We start from the raw sequence: 15038 nt of genomic DNA on the forward strand, positions 1-15038 counted from the left end.
GTCTCCTTACGAAACTCTCAAGATTATAAGGACTTCACTCTTGAAAGATTGTATGGAATCTTGAAGACTTATGAACTAGAGCTGGAACAGGATGAGGTATTGGAGAAGGGGAGAAAGAAAGGAAGTTCAGTTGCATTGGTAGCTGAAGATGAGAGGAAATGCAGACAAGAAACTGCGAGATCTACATCAAACTCCAAAGATGGTATAAGAAATCAGGAATCAAGCAAAGGGAAAGAGCAAGTTGCTGAAAATGAAGACAACTCCAGCCAAGATGACTCAGATGGTATTGATGAGCATCTTGCATTTCTGTCCAGAAGATTTGCAAAGATGAAATTCAAGAAAAACACTAGAGCCACTAAACCTCACAAAAACACTGTGGACAAATCCAAGTTCAAGTGTTTCAATTGTGGTATAAGTGGACACTTTGCAAGTGAGTGCAGAAAGCCAACTTCTGAAAAGAAGAAATTTGAACAAGTAGATTACAAAAAGAAATATTTTGATCTACTCAAGCAAAAGGAGAGGGCTTTCATTACTCAAGAAAGGGACTGGGCAGCTAATGGAGATGAAGAGGATGAAGATGTGGAGTATGTCAACCTTGCTCTCATGGCTGATTCTGAAGAAAATGAAGTTAGTTCATCAAGCAATCAGGTAATCACTACTGACTTAACACAGCTTACTAAAGAAGAGTGCAATGATGCTTTTAATGTCATGTCTACTGAATTGTATCATTTGCGTGTGTCTCTTAAATCTCTTGCTAAAGAAAATAGTAGGATTAGAGAGAACAATCTGTTTTTAAGTAATAGAAATGCTTTGTTAGAAGATAAGATGATTGACCTAGAGAAAACAAAGTTGCATTGTATATCTGTTGAAAATGAACTAGCTGAATCTGTTAAGAAAGTAGAAATACTTTCCAATCAATTAGAGAAAGAGCAAGAGGTGATTAAAGCCTGGAAGACATCTAGGGATGTAAGTGCTCAAATTGCTAAGGTCCAAGGAATTGAATCATTCTGTGAAAATGCCTGGGATAAAAATAAAAAGAAACTGGAATTGATTGATGGGCTGTCAACGGATGTGGAATCAACGGATGATGAAAGTTATCCGTTGAAGGAAGAAAAGGAGCATCCGTTGAAGGTTCCTCAATCAAAACAGGCAGATGTTTCTAAAAGAGAGAATCTAAAGAAACTCAACAAAAAGTTTGGTTCAACTTCAAAGAACTTTGTCAAAGAAGAAGCAAGCACATCCAAAGATGTCAGTAAGGTGAATGTAGGGCACATGACCTTAGAACAGTTAAATAATAGGCTCAAGATGGTTGAGGATAAAAAGGAATCTAAAAGAAAATCCAACAGAAATGGGAAGGTAGGAGTTAATAAACACAACAATTACACACCTGATAGGTATGCTCCTAGAAAAAGCTGTGTGCATTGTAGTAGTGTTAATCATCTATCTGCTAATTGTAAATCCATTAAGAAGACTCCCATAACTGTACACTCTTCTATGCCTAATATGTCTGCATCACCTCTGCATGCTATGCCTGTTATGTCTCAACAAAATCCTTATGCACATTCTGTAAACATGCCATATTTTAACAATCCTTATTTTGCTGCATTTAGTATGCCTCAAATGCCATACAATATGCCCATGTGGAATAACATGTTTGCACAATCAATGCCTAATAATTTTACAAATGTGCTAAATGATTCTGTGACTAACCCTACACCTCAACCAACTACATCTAAGACCAAGGTTGACTCAAACTTACCTAAGTCTAAAGATGCAGGAGGAATGAAGTCTAGGAGAAAGGCTAACAAGAATGGACCCAAGGAAACTTGGGTACCAAAATCAAATTGATTGATTTTATGGTGTGCAGGGAAATGGAAGAAATCTATGGTACTTGGACAGTGGTTGTTCAAGACACATGACAGGAGATTTCTCCCTGCTCACAGAGTTCAAGGAGAGAGCTGGCCCTAGCATAACCTTTGGAGATGACAGCAAAGGGTTTACTATGGGATATGGCTTGATTTCAACAAGGAATGTCATCATTAATGAAGTTGCATTAGTTGATGGTCTCAAGCACAATTTACTGAGCATCAGTCAACTATGTGATAGAGGGAATACAGTTTCCTTCAATTCTGAAGCCTGTGTTGTCACTAGTAAGAAAGACAACAAAGTGGTTCTAACTGGAGTTAGAAAAGGAAATGTGTACATAGCTGACTTCAACTCTACAGATGCAGAATCCATTACTTGTCTCTTCAGCAAAGCAAGCACAGTTGAAAGTTGGCTATGGCACAAGAAGCTATCTCACTTGAATTTCAAGACAATGAATGATCTAGTCAAAAAGGACTTAATTAGAGGAATCCCTCTAGTTGAATTCTCAAGGGATGGTTTGTGTGATGCTTGTCAGAAAGGCAAACAAAGGAAAGCATCATTCAAAAAGAAGCTTGAAATAACAATTGATGAACCATTACAGCTGCTACATATGGATTTGTTTGGACCAGTCAATGTATTGTCTATTGCAAGAAAAAGATATTGCTTAGTGATTGTAGATGATTTCTCAAAGTTCTCATGGGTCTATTTTCTTGGATCAAAGGATGAAGCAAGTGAAATCATTATCAATCACATCAGGCAAGTCAACAATCATCCTGACTTGAAGGTTAGAAATATCAGGAGTGACAATGGAACTGAGTTCAAGAATTTGACGTTAAGGCTGTTCTATGAAGAAAATGGAATCATGCATGAGTTCTCAGCTCCAAGAACACCTCAGCAAAATGGGGTTGTTGAAAGAAAGAACAGATCTTTAATTGAAGCTGCCAGAACAATGCTTGAAGAATCAAAGTTACCAACATATTTCTGGGCTGAAGCTGTTAATTGTGCCTGCTTCACTCAGAATATTTCTTTGATCAATCAAGCTAAAGGCATGACTCCTTATCAGTTGTTCAAGAGAAGAAAACCAACTCTAAACTTTCTTCATGTCTTTGGATGTAAATGCTTTATACTGAGGAATCAATCTGACCATAAAGGGAAGTTTGATGCAAAGGCTGATGAAGGGATATTTGTTGGTTACTCAGCTGGAAAATCTTATAGGGTCTACAATCTAAGAACCAACATTGTTATGGAATCTGTGCATGTTGTGTTTGATGATAAAAAGATTGATGGACTAACAGATGAGGGACATAATGAGAGACTCAAATTTGACAACATTGAGATATATTGTGATGATAGTGAAGAGGAGACTGATGGAGATGACACTTCAAAAGGGATTCAAAACATGCCCTTGGATAATGCACAAAATACTGCATCCGTTGAAAGACATAGTGCATCATCCGTTGAAGTACAAAATGAAGCATCCGTTGATCATAGTTCATCAACGGATAATCGATTTACATCATCAGTTGATAGAACTCCAAGTTCCCTGCAAAGGACCAACAACTCAGGGGGAGTTTCAACTAGTCAACACTCTGTCTCACATCATGACAATACTGAGGCCACCTCATCTAGAGCACATCTTCCACCACAAAGGAAATGGACCAAGAATCATCCCTTTGAACTGATCATTGGTGATGCATCATCTAAAGTGCAAACAAGAAAAGCCACTCAAGATGAATGTCTGTATAGTAGTTTTCTGTCTCAGGAGGAACCTAAGAAAGTGGAAGAAGCTCTATTGGATCCAGATTGGATATTAGCTATGCAGGAAGAGCTGAACCAATTTGAGAGAAACCAAGTATGGAAGCTGGTACCCAAACCAAAGAACAAGAGTCCTATTGACACAAAGTGGGTATTCAGAAACAAGATGGATGAAAATGGCATTATCATAAGGAATAAAGCAAGACTGGTTGCTAAAGGCTATTCTCAGCAAGAGGGAATAGATTTTGATGAAACATATGCTCCTGTTGCAAGACTTGAAGCCATCAGAATATTTCTAGCCCATGCAGCCCATGCCAATTTCAAAGTCTATCAAATGGATGTCAAGAGTGCATTTCTAAATGGGAAATTAGAGGAAGAAGTCTATGTAAGTCAACCTCCAGGATTTGAAGATCCAAATTTTCCAGACTATGTGTATTATCTGTTGAAAGCACTCTATGGACTGAAGCAAGCACCTAGAGCCTGGTATGAAACCTTATCAAAATTTCTTTTGGAGAATCACTTCACTAGAGGTACTGTTGATAAAACTCTCTTCTTTAGGGATGTTAATGGCTCTAGTATACTTGTTCAAATTTATGTAGATGACATAATATTTGGCTCTATAGATGATAAACTTTGCAAAAAGTTTGCTAAGCTAATGCAAAGTAATTATGAAATGAGCCTAATGGGAGAACTAACCTATTTTCTTGGTTTACAAGTTAAACAAGTTAGTGATGGAATTTTCATTAGTCAAACTAAATATATTTATGATCTTTTAAAGAAGTTTGACTTAATGGAATGTTCATCTGCAAAAACTCCCATGGCCACTGCCACCAAACTTGAATTAAATAAGACTGAAAGGTCTGTGGATATTACAAGTTATAGAGGCATGGTTGGTTCACTTTTATATTTAACTGCTAGCAGACCAGATATAATGTTTGCTACATGTCTATGTGCTAGATTCCAAGCTGATCCTAGGGAGTCTCACTTAATTGCTATCAAAAGGATTTTCAGATATCTCAAGGGTACACCATATTTAGGTATTTGGTATCCTAGAGAATCTGGCTTTGATCTAATTGGTTATTCAGATGCAGACTATGCAGGTTGCAAAATAGATAGGAAAAGTACAACAGGCTCCTGCCAATTCCTGGGAAACAAGCTTGTATCATGGTTTAGCAAAAAGCAAAATTCAGTCTCTACTTCTACAGCTGAGGCTGAATACATTGCTGCTGGAAGTTGCTGTTCTCAAGTGTTATGGATGAGGAACCAACTCCTTGACTATGGACTTCATGTTGATAGAATTCCTATCTTTTGTGACAACACAAGTGCCATAGCCATAACAGAGAATCCTGTGCAGCACTCAAGGACCAAGCACATTGATATCAAGTACCACTTCATTAGGGAGCATGTCATGAATGGTACAGTGGAACTACATTTTGTTCCAAGTGAACAACAAATTGCTGACATATTTACCAAGCCACTTGATGAATCAACATTCACAAGATTGGTAAGTGAGCTAGGTATGCTTAATTACTCTTAAAATTCATGTCTTTATTGCAATTTGAATTGAAGCCTGAAATATATTAGTTGCTAAGAACAAATTTGACTTTTAACAAAGTTTATTCCATCAACGGATGTTCCCTATCCGTTGAAAGTCAAAATTGCTCTATCAACGGATAGTCATTATCCGTTGAAAGACAAATACATTTCTGGAATTTTTATCCGTCAACGGATAAAACTGAAGTACCTTTCAACGGATGACAATTTGCCTTATCCGTTGAAATGTCACATCAATCGATTCAGGTGTTTAACAGCCGTTGATTCTATTCTCTTAACCGTTGATACTCATACATACATCTGTATGTATTGGTTTTAAAGGTAGTTTTTAGAATACTTACAGTTTATTCTTAAACGGCTGAAATTCACTAACGCATATTTATTGATAAATCTTTCTTTTATATTTTTGTTTATTAATTTGAGAAAGCATATAAGTCCTTCTGATTGTTCATTTTTACTTTACGCTTTCTTGAAATTTCAAGCATTTACCATTTTCTCTCTGCAAAAACTTCAAGTTATTCTCTGCAATTTCTACTCACAAAAATGGCACCAGTCGTGAAGATTATGTCTCAATCTGGGTTCATCTATGAAAAGAACAATTTCATAGCTTTGGTAGAAAAGAATGAAGCCCACTCAGACTATCACAAAATGATGGACTTCATCAAAAACTGTAAACTTAGCTATGCAATGCTGGAAGCCCCAACAATTTTCTGTGAAATAGTTGAGGAGATTTGGACAACTGCTGAGTTCAACTCCATGGATATGACTATCTCCTTCACTCTCAAAGGTAAAACTCACTGTATTAACTGTGATGATTTACAAGCATGTTTTAAATTGCCCGAGAACAATGCCATGACACCACACACTGATAGTGATGTATCCAGCATGTTAGATTCCATAGGTTATTCTCTTAACTCTGCTAATTTAGGGAGTATTAGAAGAAAAGGCCTTAGGAAAGAATGGAGTTTCCTTGGGGATGCCTTTATAAAGGTTTTCTCTGGGAAAATTAGTAATTTTGATGCCATAACTTCATCTCTGGTTAATATGCTCTATATGCTTGTTTCTGATAGGTATTTTAACTTTAGCAACTATGTGATGCTAGAATTAGGTACTAGATTGGGTAACAAAGCTAATAGACCTAATAACATCTATTATGCTAGATTCTTTATGTTATTGGCTAACCATGTTGCTGAAGGTTTAGTCATAATCAATGAGAATAATAAACTCAAGTGCTGGGCACAAGAGAAAAGAGTTCTTGCAGACTTGAAGAGAATGAATCTTAACAGCAGTGTGCCATTGGTATATTTACCAATCATGAATGCACCTCAGGTAGGTGAGGTAATTGCTTCTACAACTCCTACTTCTTCCAACCTCTCTATTTCTTTATCTTCTAGTGTGGCCATGAAATCTGTGATGCCCCAACAGATTTCTACCAAGGTCACCAAAACTAAACTTTCAAAATCCAAGACAAAGAAATCCACCTCTGTTGTTTCTCAAAAGACAACAGTTGTAACACCAACTATTAACCCTGAGGTGAGTGAACAGGGTGTGAGTGGTGAGGGGAGGGGTGAACATCAAAGAAACCCCCAGGATAAGGAAGGAAAGTTGAGTGCTTCCCAAGCTAGCCAAGCCACAGTTTCTCAAAAAGCTGTGGTGGTTGAAAAGGTATCTAGCACATCCCTAGTAGCATCCTCCCAAAAGGATGTTACTATTGAAAATAGTTCCAAACCAGGAACACAGAACAAAAGAGGGAGGGACACTAAAGCCAAACACTCACCAACAAAAGCCTTTATTAGAAGAAAGAAGGCCAGAACCCAATCTTCTACACAGGGTGCACACACTGCACAGATACATCCATCTGTATCTATGCCTTCTCAAACTCAGTTTGATGTGACTCCAATAAATGTGGAGTCACAGCCCCATTCTCTCACAATAATCACACATCAATCACCAAACACTTCATCACCATCTATGGATGTGGATATGTTATTCCCATCAATTCCTGATTCTCCCTCTTTACAACTCAGGGAGAAGCCCCACTCAAATACAGGTGATCATCATCTCTTAGATGATTTGTTGGATCACCCGCAAATTCTTTCAGATATAATTGAAGGATCTGTGTCACCACATCTCAAATCAATCTACACAGATTCAACAGTTATATCACTTTCAATTTCAACTTCTTTTCCTTCTTCAACGGATATCACTCATCCGTTGACAAGTGGTTGTTCTTCAACGGATAAGCTTAACAGCAGTTATCCGTTGATAACATCAGTTTCACCTTCAACGGATATTCCACATCCGTTGACAGTCTCTACACAAATAACTGAATTAATTCCAAGTGTAGAAGACATGAATACTGTGCAATCACTCTTAGGATTGAGGGAAGGGAGTGACAATTTGAGTGAGAGGCTGGGTTGCTCCCAGGCAAAAGGAGAGATTGAGAGCTCAAACATGCATGCTATTTCTTCCAGCATGGCAAAAGTAAGTGAGTGGAGTACCACCTTAGTAGGTGAAGGTGAGGGAGTGAGATGTGTGAGCCAGGGGGAGCCCCTGATGCAAGAACATAGAGAAAAAGAGAGAAAAGCAGGTACAATAGATACAAGGGTGGAACCAGCCATTGCTAATGAGTCAATGATTGTGGATGATGCTGAAAAGGAAAGACAATTTCAGCAACATTACAAAGCTGTAATTGATAACATTTCCTTGGATGCTGACACTTTTACTCATCCTGTGACAGCCTATCAACTGTTGGCTGCTCAGGGCAATGAGGAGGCAGCAAGGTCACTACATCTAGTGCACACAACAGAATCTCTTCAAAGGGATAAAGCTGCCATTAACAAAATGCCTTCTACAGCTGGTGAGCCATATGAGGAATTTGGAGCAAATTCTGATGATGATGACTCTATTTCTTTTGATGGAAGCATGAACTTAGGGGGAGATGAAGGCCCTAGTTCAATTCCAAATCTACCTGAATGGGCCTTGACTAAGGAGTATAGATCAGTGGAATTCAATGTCTCTTTAGTCAAACAAATCAACACTATTCAACAGGCCATTCAGAATACTTCACATGCAAGTATCAAGGCTATCCTTCAAGCTCACCTGGACTCACTGCATCTCATGAAGCTGCAGCAAGTGAAGCAGAATCTGAGTATGGATGATCTCAGGAAGGATATTGCTGACTTGAAAACCTATACTTCAGAAAAATTGGATTCAGTCATGCCCTATGGTACATTGCAGGACTTGGTTTTGAGATTGAAGAAAGAATCTGTTACTGAAAAACGGTTGGCCAAGTTAGAAGACAGAGTTCAAGTTATTGAAGATTCTGTGGCCACCATTCTTCACAATCAACAATCTCAAACCAGTCTCCTAATGCAGCTGGCAAAAGCACAAGGCTTGACCCCTCTCCTTGATGATAACAAAAAGGGGGAGAGTAAAAGGGAAGGGGAAGGAGAGCCATCTACAAAAGTCAACATATCTAAAGTGCTAGTTCCTGCCATCACTACTTCTCCAATCATTCAAATCAAGGGCAAGCCTGATGGAATTGATTTGATTCAGCTAGCAGCAGCTGAAATTCAAGTGAAAGAGCAAAGGAGGAGAATTGATGAAAGGTTGCAACTGTTGTTTGGTTCTACACAAGACAAATCAACATCTGTGAAATACAGCACAAAAATTGAACCAATCAACATGGAGCTCATGCCAGTAGGGAGTCATAAGGATGGAGAAGCTTCTTCCAAAGAACTACAAGCTATAATTCTCAAGCCCAATGAAAGATCCAATAAGGACTCAACAAAGAATCCTTTAAAAGAAGTGGACTTTCCTCCTCCAAAAGCTGATGAGAACAAGATTTTAGGCAGAAGTATTGCTTATCTCAAAAAGACCATGGATGAGGCTGTAAGGAGAAATAGAGCTATTATCATTAGAGAGGGAAAGAGCATATGTGTGATGCAAGGACATCCCAAATTCTCAATAGCCAAGAAGGAAGAAGACAAGAAATTAAAGGCTGACAAAAGAGCACAAGCAAAGCTTGAACAACAGCTAAAGTCAAGTCTAGTTGAAAAAGAAAAAGGGATTGAAGTCAGGGGTGAAGACAAGACTACAAACCTAGATGAGGTTTTAGGGAGTATATTTGGTGAGAGTATGGAAGAAAGAGAGGAATGGCAGAAGGGAAACAGAAGAAAGGCCAAGGCACAGAGAAGGAGTGGAGATAACACTGAAGTAACCACATCTATATCTAAACCACTACCTTCCATACCTGAACCCCTTGTTGCTGATCCCACAATAAACATCCATGGTGAACCAATCATTCCAAAAGAGGAACCTATTGATTGGGACACTATCAAATTGCCTACCTTTCTAACCACTCTTCCACTACCAAAGAAACAGAAAAGAAAACCAAAATCTACACCTCCCATAACCTCTAAGAAATTCACTCAAAAACAAAAACCTAAGCCTAAGTCACCCATTTCTAAAGATGATTATGTTCACATCTGTGACATAAAAGAAATTTCAGACATTGAACTCTATCTGGATGAGCTGGAGGATGTAAGGGGAATAGCAGCCTACAGACAGCTACCAGAGAGATTAGTGTTCAGATATAAAGGAGCTGGGGAAAGAACATGGCCTCTCCACAGGATTCTGGATGAAGGCTACTCTACCTTGATTAGAGTCTTTTCAGCTATACAAAAGGATTCTGGCTTTACCAGAACTGCCAAGACTGAAATTCTCAACAAGATAGCCAATATAAGGAAAACTTGGAGGGAGCCCAATGCTTTACCCAGGACTTTACTCATTCAAGAAAGGGAAATGAAAATTCACAAATCACCTCATTGGTTGATGGAATTTAGAGATGATAAAGGAGTCAGAAGATTTTTCAGACTTGAAGACCAACTCAAGATTGCCAGCAATGAAACTCTCAAAGAAATGCAATCTAAGTTGGATGTCAGTGTTGAAGATGAAGCTGAATTCTTCAGACAACTCCAACTCCAAATTGAGGAAAATGACAAAAGGCTGGGAAAGAGAACCAGGGAACAAAGAAGAAAAAGATGATTTGCTCAGACTAAAGGAGTGTCCTTGGAAACACTGTAAATCTTCAATTACCTCCTAGTACATACACTTTTGCAGCATTTTTAAATTTCTACTTAGTTTCAATTTATATATCTGTTAAGTGTTTTGTTATCATCAAGTTAACCCTGAATTTATGCCTACAATTCTTATAGACATAAATAGGGGGAGATTGTTAGGAATGTATGTGCATTAGTTTGATGATATGTTTAACAAAATACTTAAGTAGAAATTTAGTGTCTGTAGCCTCAACGGATAAGACCACTTTGGCTATCCGTTGATGGTGTAGCTTTACTTAGAAATAAGTCTAGTGTTGTAGCATATTTCAGTCTCTGTATTTGAAATGTAATTCTTGGAAGTTGAGAGAAACTATGAGTCATGTTGACTACTAGATGATATGCAGATAGGAAGGCCAATTGTAAATACTTCATGCCTTGTAATTTTGTATAAGTGAAGTGGTATCAACGGATGACTTAAAGACCTTCAACGGATGAGAAGCTAAGCTTCAACGGATGTCTCTAAAGCTTCAACGGATAAAGTCATCAACGGATAACATCCTTCAACGGATGAGTGCATCAACGGATGAAAGCTTCAACGGATAACATCCTTCAACGGATGAGTGCATCAACGGATGAAAGCTTCAACGGATGTTCTGATGATTAGCCGTTGATAAGGGGTAGTTGTACTTACAAACAGAGGCACATGGGTTGATAGAGACAACTGAGATGTGGTAGCCGAATTTCAGGAACAACAGAAAAAGCAGCCGTTCTTCTTTAGTACAAAGATGCAATAGTCAACAAAGTACTGGAGTGAACAGGAAAAGAAGCAAGTGAAGATCTTATTTTATTACTGTATTTTATATTGTTCTTCACTTGTACACTTGGTAATATATAAACCAAGTAGAAGCTAGTAATTAGAGAGAGATTTTCCAGAGCTGTTTAGAAAAATATTGAGAGAAAATTCATCTAGTTTGTACTAGGATGCAGCTGTGATCAACATTGTTTTAATCACAGATTTTCTAAAATACCATCTCTGGTGGAACAACAAATCCACCAGAAAAGTTTTTAAGGTCTGTTGTGTTCTTTACATTTGTGCTTGAATATATATCTGTCTGTATTAGCTTAAAGCAATTCACACACTTGTTCTTCTTGAACACACAACTTTCATAAACTGCTCAAAACTTGAAAAAGTTTTGAGATTTACATTCAACCCCCCTTCTGTAAATCTCATTGTTAGTCCACTAGGAATAACATATTTATACTGCTTACTGAGCATTTCATAGCTCATACTTATTTCATTGTGCTGATCTTTCAAAGAGGGCTTGAGATGCCTCGTTTGTTATATACTGCTAGGAAGAGGGTGCCTCTGGTGCATCCTCAGATCTTGATGTTTCAGGTACCTCAACAGCAGCAGGTAGGATTTGGGAGTTGGTGTAGGTTATTCATTAGTGTGTAGTGTAATAATAGAAATAAAATGGTTTGTAAAACTTATTATACTTTTGAGGATTAGTATAACTTCATGTAGAGTTATCCTAATCAGGTTTGTAGTTGTAAGAACTAATGGTTTGTGTTAGTATCTATTTCATATTATAACCTATGCTCGATCCTTATGCATGTAGGGGTCATAATTAGTATTTTTAATCCCGCTGTGTATATTATTTCCTAGTTTATTAGTTAGTGACCCCCAAATCTAGACCCCGGATTTGGAGGACATCACAACTAACATACAAAATAAAACAAAAAAACTATATGACGTGACAAATATTTAACTTTATAAACTACACTATCATGAATATGTAACTAAATAAACACACACATAACATATATTCCTTAACTACTACCCCCAAACTTAAAATATTCAATGTCCTCAGTGAAGGTAATAGTAAGAAATTAGGCATACCTACTCAGAATCAGGATCATCACCCTCAACGGGTGGAGTATCAGGAGTGTCAAGAGTGTCAGGAGGCAGGTACACAAAGTCCTCACCGAAAAATGGCCACTGGATATCAACTCTTGTGGCTCTGAATGTTGTCCCCAATGCCTGGGTGAGATCATGTGCAAACCTACTATGGATGTCATACATCACATCCATCCTCCTCATCAAGCGCCTATACTGTGCTGAACCCAAACCAGCACTGTCATCTACTTCATGTTGCTGTTGCTTTGACAGTGAAGGACCGGCCTCGCCCAACTGATTCATCCATGCGGCTCTGCTGGCCTGAGTCGTACCACCAGCGTATTCCTGATCAGCTGGTCGTCCACCTGGCAAGTGATCATATGAGTAACCGAGTCCCTTTGGACCATGCTTCCCACCGTACCACTCCTGCATACTCAAAAGTATAGAACTGTCAATAGGGGCATTAGGAAGCTGAAGCTGCTCATATACGGGCCAATAAACTCCAACCGCCACACACAACTTCGTCATAATGGACGCATAGGTAATAAAGCCCGTAGTGTTGCCTCGTAAAAACCTCAGAATATCCTGATAAATCACCGACCCGAGATCCACATAATCTCCCTACAGAGTCCCCCACAATTACCGTGCACGCTTCACAGTAACATCATGCACGTGAGAAGATGGCATGATATTTGCACAAATAAAAGAATTCCATGCACGTGCAAACCTGTTCATGCATGAGGCGGGAAAAGTAGCATACTCATTCGTTCCCCTCTTGAACTTTCAGTGAGTCTCTGGCACACATAACGTAATAACAGTCAAATCCAAGTTAAAATCATCCCCCGTTTTAGCATTCCAATCCTCCTGCTCTGGCCTCCTCTCGGGCTGGTTAATCACCCTCCGAATAGCCTCAGTATTGTAATCCACCATCAACCCCCTCACCATAGTAAAACCATTCTTATCCGCCTTCGCATTCGCGTAAAACTCTTGAACAACACTAATGGGCACAACAACGGGTGCCTCACAAAAAGCGACCCAACCCATCTCCAAAATCATCTCAAGCAACTTACCATCCCTCCCCGATGGTAGAAATCCTCTCTCCTTGGCTATCGGCTTTGACAACAACCTCGTATACCCCTCTTCAGCCTCTGTAATAGAAAACCTGGGCCTCACACTGCCAACGCTCGAAGAATCGATGGTGCTGCTGCTAACTTGAGTTTTTTGTCTCTTGGGTGCCATTGAATTCGAATAAGTTTGAGAAAAGAAAAGTGTATAAGAGAGATTTAGGTTTGAGAATTGAGAAGTGATGGAGAAGGTTGTGTATAAATGTGTGTATAAATAGGGAATTATGAATTAGTTTTGAAAAAGAAGTGGGATTTGGTTAAGGGAATGATAGGAATAAGGGGTAATTGAATTGATTTGGAGAGGGAAATATGGAAGTGAAGGGAGTAAAATTCGGCTGGGGTTTATTTTGTGTTTGAATTTTCATTTTTTCAGTTTTTTTTCAGGTTCAGGGAGCCAGCGCGACCGCCTCTCTTGGCAGTGCGAGCGCTCCATGCTTCTGGAAAACCAGCACAGCCGCCCCGCATACTAGCACGGGCGTGCGCAGTCTCTGTACTTTTGGTGCGGCCGCCTAGCTTCCCAGCGCGGGCGCTCCGTGCTACTGTAGTTGACACTGAAACTTTTCATTTTTTGATTTTTTTATAGTTTTCTTCTTCATCCATCTACTAATGTACAACAAACTTGGGTTACCTCCCAAGAGGCACTTGGTTTACGTCGCTAGTTTGACATAGAATTTCCGAGATCAAGTGGATAATAAACCGGTACTAACCACCTCCCAATTTTCTGTATCTCCATACTAATGCTTCAACCACTCTCCATTCACCTTGAACGCTTGGCCTGGATCATTCTCAAAAATCCTTCCCGCTCCATGTGGAAATTGTTAGGAATATGTTGTGTACTTGATGATAAGCTAAACAAAATACCTTAGTAGATTTAACTTAGTGAATTTTGTAGCACCCGATGGATGATTAATTATAGTCCTGACGGATGATTCAATATAGTCCCGGCGGATGACTAACTGATATCCATCGGGTGAGTAGCTTATGTAACAATAAGTACTGTAGCACATTTCTGCAAACAACTTTGTATAAATTTTGTAGTAGCTTATGAATCATGTAGGCTTCTAGTAGATGTGCATAATAGATTTATTAAATGTAAATATAAGACATCTTGTAATTCTGCATAAATGAAATTGAGTCAAGTGATAAATGGCTACCCGACAGGTGATCAACAAGGCTACCCGACGGATAACAAGCATGTACCTGACGGATGATCAATTCAAATATCTATTGACAGTGACAACACAGTCACATGCGTTGAGTGTTTGCAAAAAGAATGTGGTAGCCTGTTTAGCAGGGTTTTGAGAACAAAGAAGCCTTACCATTTCCATGCTATTATGAAGATATTCAAAGATGCTAGAATAGAGTAGTGAAGCAGCATGGAGTTAGACTTGATAGGTTTTGTTTTATTATCTTGTCTTATTATCATGTAAACTTGGTGATATATAAACCAAGTGTAGCAAGTAGAATAACTAATAACAAAAACTAAGCAAACACATTTTTAGTAGAGAAACATTTTTAAGCTGTATTTTGTAGAATTTCTCTGTAGTTTGTTTGTTCACTTGTAAAGCAGCTGTGAGCTATTCAAGCTTCACAGGGTTCTCTAGATATATATATATATATGGTGGATACATTCAAATTTACCATAAAGTTTTAAAGACCTGAGTTTTTATTACTTTATGTTTGATTAACTTAACTTTGTATTCCGCACTTTGCAAAGCAAACAGTTAGATATAAATTGAGTTAGAACCGTTTTTCATAAATCCCAGAGAGAAGCCAGAA

Source organism: Apium graveolens, chromosome 4 (genome assembly GCF_009905375.1).
Source record: "Apium graveolens cultivar Ventura chromosome 4, ASM990537v1, whole genome shotgun sequence".
NCBI classification, from domain to species: Eukaryota; Viridiplantae; Streptophyta; class Magnoliopsida; order Apiales; family Apiaceae; genus Apium; species Apium graveolens.